Below are 12,762 nucleotides of genomic sequence, written 5' to 3'. Positions count from 1 at the left end.
CCAGACCCTGAGTTCAAATCCCACTGCCTACACAAAATAATAATACTAATAGTCAAATTACAAATACAAACTTGGATGTTGTTTTTTTTCTCTTGGCTCTTTCAACAATCTAAGGTAAAATCTATAATAATGTGGTATTGTTTTCATTAGCATAGAAATATAATTAGTATAAAACTAAGAGCACAAAAAATAATGGGAAAGGAATCAAATTACATAGTAGTAAATTTGTAACTAATTAGAATTAAGTTAATATTAGTTCTAATAAGATGTATACTATAAGTCCCGGAACCAAATACACTGAAGAAAAGCAACCAAAGGCAGATGATACATTAGAAAACTTTCAGTGAGCACAAAAACAAAAACAGTAAAGGAATGGCAGAGGAGTGAAAGAACGTGAGACCTGGGAGAGAAGTAGTCAAGTAACGAAAGTCAGTATAATCATATGACTATCAACAGTAGGCAGGTGCTGGTGGCTCACACCTGTAATTCTAGCTACTCAGAAGACTGAGATGTAGAAGTTCTTAGTTTGAAGCCAGCCCTGGCTTAACAAAAATTCACAAAGCTCCCTCTTTCATTAACCAGCAAAAAACTGGGCTGAAGGTGCGGTGTGGGTGGTAGAGCACCAGCCATAAGCAAGCTTAGCAAGCAGAAGCTCCTGAATTCGAACATTGGTACTGCCAGTTATATATATATGTGTGTGTGTGTGTTTGTGTGTGTGTGTGTGTGTGTATACACACATACATACATACACACAGTATTTAATATAAATGAATCAAATGGCAGAGTGCCATCTTTTCCTTCCAAGACTTCAGTATATAAATTAGGAATGGGAAGGCTCAACTCAGACCCATAGCTAGTACTTTTCTTTATTAATCTATCTAAATGGGGAAATCATTGTTTAAAGTCTAGCCAAAATAGGTAAATATGCAATATGCAAAGGACATAGCAGTCTGTGACTTTTATCTATGGGAAGCAATTTCCTCTCCATCTCCCTTTCCTTCCACAAAACACTCTGCTAAAGTCACCACAAAACCAAAGCAGTCCACCCCAGGCTGGAGTCCCTGGCCAGTGCTGAGCCAGGGGCGGCGCTCTTGGGTCACGCTGGGGCTTCTGCTATTTGTATATGCTTGACCTCAAACACCAGCTATAGATGAGCACTTTAATTTAGGGTAGCGAGTGGCATTTGTGGTTATCCTCCCCTAGAGAAATGTGCAGTCGAACTTTCTGGCAGATCAACGTCTCTCCATAAAGGTTTTCCTTTGGAGGAGTGAATGGGCCCTTTCATAGAAAGAGGTACATTTCAAAGTTCCAATCCAGGCAAAATCAGAATAGATGAAAGCATCACACATAGTACATAGCACAAGCTTTTGAATAGTATCTCCATGGTAGTGATATGTTAGCCACAAAAATCACAACCAAAAAAAATTTTTTAAGACAGAGGAGCCATCCCTGTGTATAGAAAATGTCAAAATCTTGGGGCTATTCATGATAAACGCTTCTCTTTCTCTGTAAATGAGCCGAGAAATCCAAGCTCACAGCAACACAGTCATGCAATGCATTCAAGGCCGATTAAAATTTCAGATCTGCCTTGGTGGTCAGCATATGAGATGTCTGTATTCAGGGTAAAGTCTCTTTTTCCTTTCCTTCTTTATTTTGGCATGAATACTGACTGCTGGATTATTTGCCTTGAATATTTTTAATACTTGAATCAACTTATATAGAATATCTTTAAACAGATATGCATTTCTCGTCAAAAATTAAGTACTCACTTAACTGGAGTTTTTAAAGGTGGAACGGAGGTTTAGTTCTCCACCTCTCCTATTTGTTGGGCTGGCTTTGAACCACGATCCTCAGGTCTCAGTCTTCTGAGTAGCTAGGATGGCAGGTGTGAGCCACCAGGGCCAGGTGATTTTTTTCTCTTCTTTTTTTAGTGATGATTTTTCATCACTGGTTAAAAAAAAAAAAAAGGAAATGAAGGTGAATCTTTCCCAGAGTTGAAATTCTCAATGTAAGCACTTCTAGATTCTCCTATTCTATACAGTAGTCACTTACAAAATCAGCTCCAATAAAGGTGACCCTCCCATACGTTGTTCAGATAAAAGTGGATGTGGTATAAAAAGGACCAGACTTAGAACTCTTAAGAAAAAAGTTCCTAGCTGGGCAGGCACGGGTGACTCACACCTGTAACTCTAGCTACTCAGGAGGTTGAGATCTGAGGATCACGGTTCAAAGTTAGCCTCTTAGATAGTCTTAGAAAATTCTTAGAAAGTCTGTGAAAATCTTACATTCAATTATCCAAGAAAAAGCTGGAAGTGGAGGTTTGGCTCAAGTGGTAGAGCACCAGCCTTGAGCTTAATACTTGAACCAACTTATATAGAATATCTATAAACAGATATGCATTTCTCATCAAAAATTAAGTACTCACTTAGCTGGAGTTTTTAAAGGTGGAATGGAGGCTTAGTTCTCCACCTCTCCTACTTGTTGGGCTGGCTTTGAACCATGATCCTCAGGTCTCAGTCTTCTGAATAGCTAGGATGGCAGGTGTGACAAAGCATTCAGGCCCTGATATTAAGTCCTTGCACACATGCATGCACACACACACTCCTAACCTGTCACCTGCACCCTGGGACGGAGCACCTCACCCATCGGATCCCATTGTATTTCTAAAGCAAGGTAACTACCACAGGTATCAGGAATTGCAATAACTGAAGATCCCCAAAAGCAAAACTTATGGTGGGGGGGAGGGGAAGAAGATGAGCAGCCTTCTGCTACTCAGAGGGACACTTTGCTAGAGGCCGAGTGGCCAGTACCGAGGCCAGAGGGACACATCGCCATTTGTGGGGCCAGACAGCACAACACACATTGCTTCCCCCATGATGCCTAAGGAGGGGCAGCATCATTTTCCTATGTGGAAGCAAATCATCGAATGCCTCAGAACTTAGAAGATGTGGAGCAGGAATGAAAAGCGGGTCTGTCCTACTCTGAAGCCTGTGATTTTTCTTAATATCAAGCTGCATTAAATAATAACAGTCATAACAATAATAATAACAGGAGAAGGAGAAAACAGAAGGGAAGGGGAGGAGGAAGAGAAAGAGGAGGAGGAAAGAAGACAAGAAGGAAAAGAAGGAGGGAAAAGAGGAGGAGGAGGAAGGGGGGAAGAGGTGAGGAGGAGGAAGAGAAGGAAAAGGAGATGAAGAGGAAGAAGAAAGGGAAGAGGAAGGAAAGGGGGAGGAGGAGGAGGAGGAGGAGAAGGAGGAGGAGGAAGGAGAGGAGAAGCAATAGCAGCAGCAGTATGCCAATGACTTCGACCTGTAATCTTAGCTACCCAGGAGGCTCAGCTACGAGGATCATAGTTCATAGAATTCAGCTTGAACAGAAAAGCTCATGAGACTTGTCTCCAGGTATCCAGCAAAAAGTTGGAAGTGAAGGTGTGGCTCAAGTGGTAGATTGCCAGCCTTGAGGGAAAAAAAAGCAAAGGCAGAGTGCAAGGCCCTAGGTGATTAACTTCGAAGTCTAATCATCAAAAGCCCTATCCAAATAACTTCACATATTACCAGATCTGAGTGATGGTTACGACTATACAATCTCCTGAACTTAGTTCTGTGGCTGTTCACTGATTCATTTGGGGCTATGCCCCTAGGACCATCATAAAAAAATCATCATCACTCTCCTCCTCCTCCTCCTCCTCCTCCTCCTCCTCCTCCTCCTCCTCCTCCTCCTCCTCCTCCTCCTCCCACCTCCTCCTCCTCCTCCCTCCTCCTCCTCCTCTTCCTCCTCCTCCTCATCATCTTCATCATCATCATCATCTTGACCCTGCAAAATTCAACTGGCTGTGTTCCCAAGACCTACCTTCAGCAGGTCTGTCTTTACCCAGCCCTGCTGCTTGCTACCTGTCTGATGGACGTTGCCCATCTTACCAAGTTGACCGTTGCCTAGTCCCATCTCCTGTCTGCATGCGCTCTGTTGCTGATTCTCTCCTGGTTTAGTCTTTGGCCCAGACACTCAGATCCTAGCATCATCATATCTCAGCATAATCAAGAGCTCATCCCTGGCATTGGGCTGTATTAGGGATCTTTTTCAAGCCACCCCCAATCCCTATTCTTCAGGGCCATCCCTAGCTCCCAGCAAACTCTGTAAGACTGACATCACTCACCTGGCTGTCCCCTCTGCCACTCTTAAGTTCTTGATGGACAATAGATGTCTTGTTCTCCCTGGGTACCCTTGCACAGTAACCTGTAAGTCACACACAGTGTATTGAATAAATGCCAGGTTTCAGCACAGCTCCACATGAACCAGTGAACAGTCACAGAATTAAGCACAAGAAATAGCATAATTATAGCCTTAACCATCATTCTAATCTGGTAATGTGTGAAGTTATTTGATACAACTTTTGATTAACTTCAAAGTTAATCATCTGGACGGTGAGAAACATTGTGTGCATGTATGGAAATGTCATAACTAATGTCTGCTAATAAAAAAAAGACATCTTTAGCCCTGGTACTGGTGGCTCATGCTTGTCATCCTAGCTATGTAAGAGGCTGAGATCTGAGGATGATAGTTTGAAACCAGCCCAGGCAGGAAAGTCAATGAGACTCTTATCTTCAACTAACCAGCAAAAAGTCAGAAATGGAGCTCAAGTGGTAGAGCTCCAGTTTTGAGTGAAAAAGCTGAGGGTTCAAGCCCCAGTACCAACACCTGCATGCGCACATGTGTGCACGTGTGTGTGTGCGCGCACACACACACACACACACACACACTTTAAAAATATTGATATGTGAAGAATATCCATAAATAGCAACATGTAAAAAGTTAAAAGTTGAGCTCAAAATTTTCCTCTACATTTTATGATATCCTAGCTTTTATGCCGTGAGGCAAACTCTGGCTTGATTACGAATGTTCTCAGTTTAATTTGAAGAAATTTCCTATTTGTTGTTATCTGATTTCCTCCATTCTCTCCATTATCTTTAAAGACTTTCCATCTGAGTCTGTCTGAACCATTCTCCAGGTCTCAGATGCAACATTATCCACAGTTTATTCAAACTTATCTCAACTTTTGGGGCTTGAAATTAGGTGGGAACTGTTTTCTTCATGAGATTTTAGTACTTTTTGGCTTCAAAACTCTGGAAACGCAACAAAAGCTACTTTTCTTGTGGTATTTGGGTTTCTCCTCCCAACCCAAACCAGGAAGTTCAGAGATACACAAAAAGTTAAAAGGAAAGGGAAAAAGTTAGCTCAACTTTTTGAACTTCAGACATGATTTGGGTTCAATTTCAGTTTAAGGCAAAGGCTCAACTAGGTTCTTGTTTTATCCAGCCATTTAGCCTTTTCATTGAAATGATGGGTACAAGCTAGGCACTGGTGGCTCATGCCTGTAATCCTAGCTACTCAAAAGGCTGAGGTCTAAGGATCACAGTTCAAAACCAGCCTGGGCAGAAATGTCTGAGAAACTTTTATCTCCAATTAACCAGCAAAAAAAGGCAGAAATAGAGATATGGCTCAAGTGGAAGAACACCAATCTTGAGTGCAAAAGTCCAGGCAAGAGCATAAGGTGCTGAATTCAAGACCCAGTGCTGGCACACGCACCTGCACACTTGTGAGCATGTACATACACAATCAGTAGGGTCGCCTATGGAATTCTTTTCTAATCTAAGGAGAAAGGAATTGTTGGTATGTAGAATACTCAAGGATGTTCTTTGGTATTCTCAGTGTGGTGATAAAGTTCACAGAATAGGAAATGTGGAGTTTCACATGTGAAATACTTGACTAGGTCTATCTGTATCCTGTAACATATTACACATTAAATCCTATGGTATCTTATATTACACTATTATATGTGCCACACAATGGGCTATGTTACATATCTAGTAAGATGTCCCTTATCCATCCTGCAATTCTCCATTTCTTTCATTCTTTGGAACATGAAGATGAAGAACAAGATGATCACGTTCTAACTCCTGCTTCGAACCAGTTCTTCCTACTGCTGTAATCCATCACTTAGGAAGTTCATGAGAAGTTTTGCCTAGACAGTGAAGGAGAGTGAAAGAGATGGGGGAAGGGGGAGAAAAGAAAATATCTGATCAAGCCATAGTTAATGAATGGTCAAATCCTTCAAATTATCTTCTGTGTCTTTTTGGCTTGGGTATATGTTGGTGCTGAGGCTTTAAACCAATGATCCTCTACTGTGTGAGCCATGCCTTCACTTCTGCCTTTTTGCTGGTTAATTGAAGATAAGAGTTTCTCAGATTTTTCTGTCCAGGCTGGCTTTGAATCGAGATCCTCAGATCTCAGCTTCCTAAGTAGCTAGGATTACAGGCGTGAGTCACCCGCCCTATACAAACTTGCTTTGATCTTAGCCGTTTGTTTTCTGAACTTCAAAAGAACATACAAGGGGCTTACAATTTCACATGTCCATATAAGTGCTTGAGGGAGGCCTCTTGATGAGATCCGGCCCTCCTGTCCTTCTATCCTGTCTTCTTCTCCCCAAGACTCCGTCCATGTTTCTCACTCCCTTTATTCCATGTGTAAGGGAATCTTCTGGCTGGATTTGTCCCCCAGTCCTTTTGTCATTCATTTACCTCCTCTCACTCCCCCTCATCACCAACTAGTTCCAACATCCTGAAACTAGATTTTCTTATTTGTTGTCCCAAGATATATACATGATGGATGCTTTAAGTATGTTCATTACTAATATGTTACCTCTTATGGCTTTCAACAATGTATCTCTATGCACATTATTTTAATATATGATAATTATATATATTATATAAACTTATACATATATAATTATACACAATTATACATAATTATATATATGTATAAGTTTATACACACAGATATTTATGTATATATACAATTTTTGTACTGGTGTTTGAATTTAGAGCCTTAGGCTTGGCCTTTATAGCCTAATGCAAGTGCTCTATCACTTGAGCTACATCACTAGCCATGAACCTTTGTTCAAAGTCAAGACAAAAACCACATTTGGACAATGGAGGGGGTAACAATGTTCAAAAGGAAGTGTACTCATTACCTCACTCATGTAACTGTAACCCTCTGTATAGTATCTTTACAATAAAAAAATTGATATTAAAAAAAACAACCATATTTGGTTGGATAGTTATAGAATGCTTTTTGAGTTCATTATTAAGTTATATAAATTCTATAATTAGATATGCTAAATATTTTCAGAGTTGCCACTTATCATTTTTTAGTGATAGTATATTTCTTATAATTTAGTATGTGAGACTTTTCCATCACCCTTAAAGTTTTATTAAAATATAAGATAGATTATTTAGTATCCATCATCTCATTCAATTTAATATTTTTGCCAAATTTAATTGGGGAAAACTCATATTGGTGCCAGGTTGAGGAACAAGAGCAGATCAAGCGGCAGTGGCTGACACATGCCATTCTAGCTACTCAGGAGGCTGAGATCTGAGGATGGTGGTTCCAAGCCATCTTGAGCAACAAACTTCAGAGACTCTTATTTCCAACTAACCATCAAAAAGCCAGAAGTGGAACTGTGGCTTAAGTGGTAGAGAACCAGCCTTAAGCAAAAAGGCTCAGGGACAGTGTCCAAGCCCTGATTCACACCACAGTAACTATTATGATAGATAGATAGATAGATAGATAGATAGATAGATAGATAGATAGATAGATAGATAGATAGATAGATAGAATTTTCTAGAAGGTTAAAAAAGTTGGTATTTGTAGACAGATACTATGGAGCTGTCCTAGTTATCACATCAAGAACTGGGCCTCTGGTATGTGTTGGAGGTATCTCAGAAATATATGATACCATCACAGTAGATTGAATTCAGGGGATACTGGACAGGCCAAGAAAGGTCCTAATGGCATCTGACAGGGGCAAGTGGCAGTAGATTCATTTCTAGAAGGCACCAGGTCCGTTCTGAGCAGCAGTTGCCTGCACTGGCTGTCTGGTGTCCTTTTCTCTATGTGGAAATAAAACCGATCTTTTGTAAAACTGCATAAGGATAAGGAGATGCTGGACTTTTCAAGGAAAGTGAATTTCCCTCGTGTGCTCTGGCTCACCAAAGCTGTCTCTTTCACTTCAGGAATAAAACAGTCACACCTTCTAAGCAGCAGAGCAAGCCAAACTCAACAACCAATGCCATGCTTTTCCGTGAGTGATCCTAACCAGTGCTTTGGAAAGGGGATTGAGTCTAGAAATCAGCTTACAAGTAAAGACTAAAGAGCCAGCGATGGTGGCTCATGCCTGTAAACCCAGCTATGCAGAAGGCTTGGAATCTCAGTTCAAAGTCAACCTGGGCAGAAAAATGCATTAGAGTGTTAACTCCAATTAGTCAGCATAAAGCCAGAAGCGGAGGTGTGGCTAAAGTGGTAGGGCACCAACCTTGAGCAAAATAGCCAAACAAGAGTGTAAGGGCCCAAGTTCAAGTCCCAGTACCCACACAAAATATTGACATAGCTGGAAATGTTTTAATTTTATTAAAGCTAAGCTCTGAACTCTTCAGACTTTGTGTTGCTTAATGAAATGTGAATTCTAGGTCTATACAAAGGTTGTCTACTGAAATTGGAGGCTGCCCCAGAGGCAAGTTCTGTGGTTTTCGTTGTGTATTGTGACCTGAACTGAACTCCAAGGTCCTCTTCCCCTCACAGCTCCCACACATTGCTCCTGAAAGACCCACTCACGAGCAACTAGCCAGGCACAAGACTTCGGAATTTGTCAGACCACCTCTCAAAAAACACCAAGATAGGCTTATGCCATCCATGTAGGGTGTGAGTTCATTTTTTCCCACCAATTAAAGAATTAAAAGGCAGAAAAGTGTTGAAAGCAGATAGAGCAGTGTTATTTAATAGAGAAAGAAACAGCGATAGGGACCAGAGCCCAAGCAGCGTCTGGGCCATGGGTCCTAAGCCACTTGCAGGGGCCTTGTCTCCACCCTGAGGGCGTGCCCCTAGTCTGATTGGTTGAAGGTGGACATGTGCTGCAGGGAGCTTCCTGATTGGTTTGCTGTCCCCAATAGGACTTGCTGAGGTAGTTCCTCAACCTGCCCCTGCCATGTTAGAGCCATCCCTGCTCTGCTTTCTTCCTAGCCCGGGGCCCTAATTCCCCAACGGTGAGCTTGGGTCAAAGAAGTTTGCTGACAATGAACGCTTTCTACTACTGATAAGCTAACAGCTCTTCCATATTTAACTATCATAAAATAGTTGGAGAATATATATATGTATATGTGTGTGTATATATATATACATATATATATATAATTTAAACTTTTATCTTTGAGCAGTTGTACAAAGGGATTGGGTATCAACATGGCTGGTTTATGGGGACAATGTATCATGATCAAATGATGCCGGTCCTGGAGCATGAACTCAGGCCTGAGCACTGTCCGTGAGATTTTTTTGCTCTACCACTTGAGCCACAGGTCAACTGCCAGCTTTTTTTTTTTTTTTCTGGTTAAATAGCAATAAGAATCTAAGCCTGGGCTGACTTAGAACCGTAATCCTCAGATCTGAATAGCTAGGATTACAGGCATGAGCCACCAGCATCCAGGCTTTATTTATATAATTTTTATTACCATCTTTAAGTAATATTTATATAATTTTTATTACCATCTTTAAGTAATTGCACAAAGGAGTTAGAATACAATGTCAGCTTATGAGTACCACCTCAGTTTATGAGTACAATGCATCTTTCAAAAATTTATTTATTTATATTTTGTGGGAGTCCTGGGGCTTGAGCTCAAGGCCTATGTACTGTCCCTGTATGCTACCACTTGAGCCACAGCTCTACTTCCAGCTATTTTCTGGTTAATTGGAGGTAAGAGTCTCACAGACTTTCCTGCCCAAATTGGCTTTGAGCTGCAGTCCTCAAATCTCAGCCTCCTGAGTAGCTAAGCTTACAGGCATGAGGCACTGAAATCCATTTTTCAATTTTAATTTTAAAATTTATTTTTGAGTAGTTGTACAAAGGGATTGCAAATCAACATGTCAGTTTATGGATACAGTGTATCATAATCAATGTCACCCTTCCCCTCATTCTCCTTCATCTCTCCCAACCCCACCCCTCCCTTCAAATTACCTGGCTCCACTTTCACATATATACATTGAATATTATGACTGTGTTTGTCTACCTTCTCTCTCTGTTTTTGTCTGTCCCCCTCCCTTTGACCTCAGCTCCACCTTTAACAAAATATGCTTAAGTTTCCTGGTGAAGTTATTTATAAATGTGCTATTTTTACCTTAAATAATAAAATGCATCAATATTTGGAAGATTCACATAACTCAATCAACAAATCTTTTCCAAAAGACCAATAATGATAATTCAAAACATGCAATGCTAAAAGCCCAAGACTGACTAATTTTAAAATGATATAGTTACAAAAGTTCAAGGATATGACTCCAGGTCCCAAATGGCAACTAACCTTTAAGTTGATAAGTTTTTGGTATAGTATCAAATAATATTCATAATTAACCCAAGCTGAAAAGCTTATAAATATTCTTCACTTTTCAAATTTCATATCATCCAACCCAAACAACAGAAACAAAAATGTGAGGCCAGCTGTTTTCTATTAAGCTGGAATTTACAAAGATTTGTCACACTACAAAACAATGCCAATTTCCTGACAAGTGTTTTTTTGTTTTGAAAAAAAACCCCAAACGTTCTTTTCATTCTAAAATATGTTAATAGGTAATGATGGCCTTACTTATAGTTTAAATGCATTAGTAAACATATATATTAAACTTTCTCAGGTTTTGTTTCCAATATATTCAGGATTGGTAGATATAACCCATAAAAACAAAAACTCTGCTAGGCACTGATGGCTCATGCTTGTAATCCTAGGATTGTGGTTCAAAGCCAACCTGAGCCAAAAAGTCCATGAGACTCTTATCTCCAGTGAACCAACAAAAAGACAGATGTGGAGGTATTGTTCAAGTGGTAGAACACCAGCCTTAAATGAAATAACTAAGGAAGAGTTGTGACCCTGTGTTCAAGCCATAAAATAAAATAAAAACTCCTCGGGGACTTCAAAAATTCTAAAAGATCAATATGCAGAGTGTGATGGCTCAGGCCTGAAATGATTACTATTCAGGAGCAAAGATTTCTATTTGATGCTAGCCTGGACAAAAGGTAGGTTGATTCCATCTCTGTCTATAAGGGGGATGTGGTGGTGAGTGCCTGTCTTCCCACTGTAGGCTGCCTAAGTGGAAGCCTAGTGTAGCCCAGGCCAAAAACAAAACAAACACAACAAAAAACCTAACAACAGTACCTAAAACAAAAAAAGGACTGGAAGGCCTGGCCCAGGTGGTAGAGCTCTTGCTATGTGAGCCTAGAGCCTTGAGTTCTACTCCAGCATCACCAACAACAAAGTGAAAATTTAAGAGTGAAACAAAAAGTTTCAAAGCTCCTTATGTAGCAAAAAGAGATTTTTTTTTCCTCTCTGGAAACCAGCAAACTGGGAATCATTAGCCTATTGGTAAAACAAACAAACAAACAAAACAACCGAACCAAAAACAGTGAACATGCCAGGCGTGTCCCAGCTACTCGAAAGGAAGAGATCTAAAGAATTTTGATCAAGACTAGCCTGGGCAAAAAAGGTAGAAAGACCTTCAGGGTTATAATTCCCACTGTGTCAAAAGGTTAAAGGTGGTCTCGAGCAAGATCCTATTGGAAAAATAACTGAAAGAAAAAGGGGCTTGTGGAGCAGCTCAAATAGGAGTTTCTGCCCAGCATGTTCAAGTTCAAAGCAGAGTATGTCCCTCAAAGTTGTTAACACCCACAATGTAACTATGATATGTCAAATGCTAATTAGTATGTAATGCTGAGCTCAGCATCCTATACAAATTGTTTTAAATCCTCTAATATATATAAGAAAGCTACCTGCATATTATATTTTGCAAACAATCCTATATTTTGCAAACAATCATTTGGATTTTTTTTTTTGGTGTGGTGATGCCGGGGCTTTATCTCAGGGTTTTCTCTCTTGCTTGGCTCTTTCAGAGGCTGGTGCTCTACCACTTGAGCCACACCTCTGTTCCTGGCTTTTGGTGATTAATTGTAGATAAGAGTCTCATGGACTTTTCTGCCCTGGCTGGCTTCACAGTGAGGAACCTCAGCCTCCTGAGTAGCTGGGATTATAGGCATAAGCCACCGGGGCTCAACTATCATTTGGCTTTTAATTTGAATGTTCATTGTGTAAATCGAGCTATTCACATTCACAGTGTCAGCCATTGTACTAAACACTGCTGTTCTTGATGTGCTCATTCCGCTCCAGGACTTTCTTGAATAACTAGTCTCGGATAAGCAGCATGCAGAGAGTCAGCGAAAGCAGAAGCCGGGAGATGGGTGGTGGGGATTGTGCGTAGGAAGGCCCTTTGCAGAGATGGCACCGTTCCTCCGCAAGATGCGAGCAGAATTCTACTATGAGCTCCAACTTCTCCAAAATGATTGCCTCCCGCTGGAAACCTCCGGTTTGAAGGCAGGAGAACCTCAGGAACATTGAGTTCAGGCGGAGCAAGGGCCCCTTCTCTGCTCCCGGAGGGGCGGCTGCTCTCCACTGGGCACCTGATCCCGGCGTCCGGAGCGGAGCTGCAGTGCCCACGCCCAGCGCGGGAAGTGCGCTCCTGCCCAATGTGCAGGCCCCAACGCGGGAAGTGCGCTTCAATGCGCAGGCCCCACACGGGAAGCACGCTCCCGCTCGATGCGCAGGCCCCATGCAGGAAGCGCGCTCCCGCCCAATGCGCAGGCCCCACGCGGGAAGCACGCTCTGCTCAATGCGC

The sequence above is a fragment of the Dipodomys merriami genome, unplaced genomic scaffold, assembly GCF_024711535.1.
Source record: "Dipodomys merriami isolate MVZ:Mamm:240054 unplaced genomic scaffold, mDipMer1.0.p SCAF_10, whole genome shotgun sequence".
Lineage (NCBI taxonomy): Eukaryota > Metazoa > Chordata > Mammalia > Rodentia > Heteromyidae > Dipodomys > Dipodomys merriami.
Note: the sequence above shows the minus strand (reverse complement) of the source record.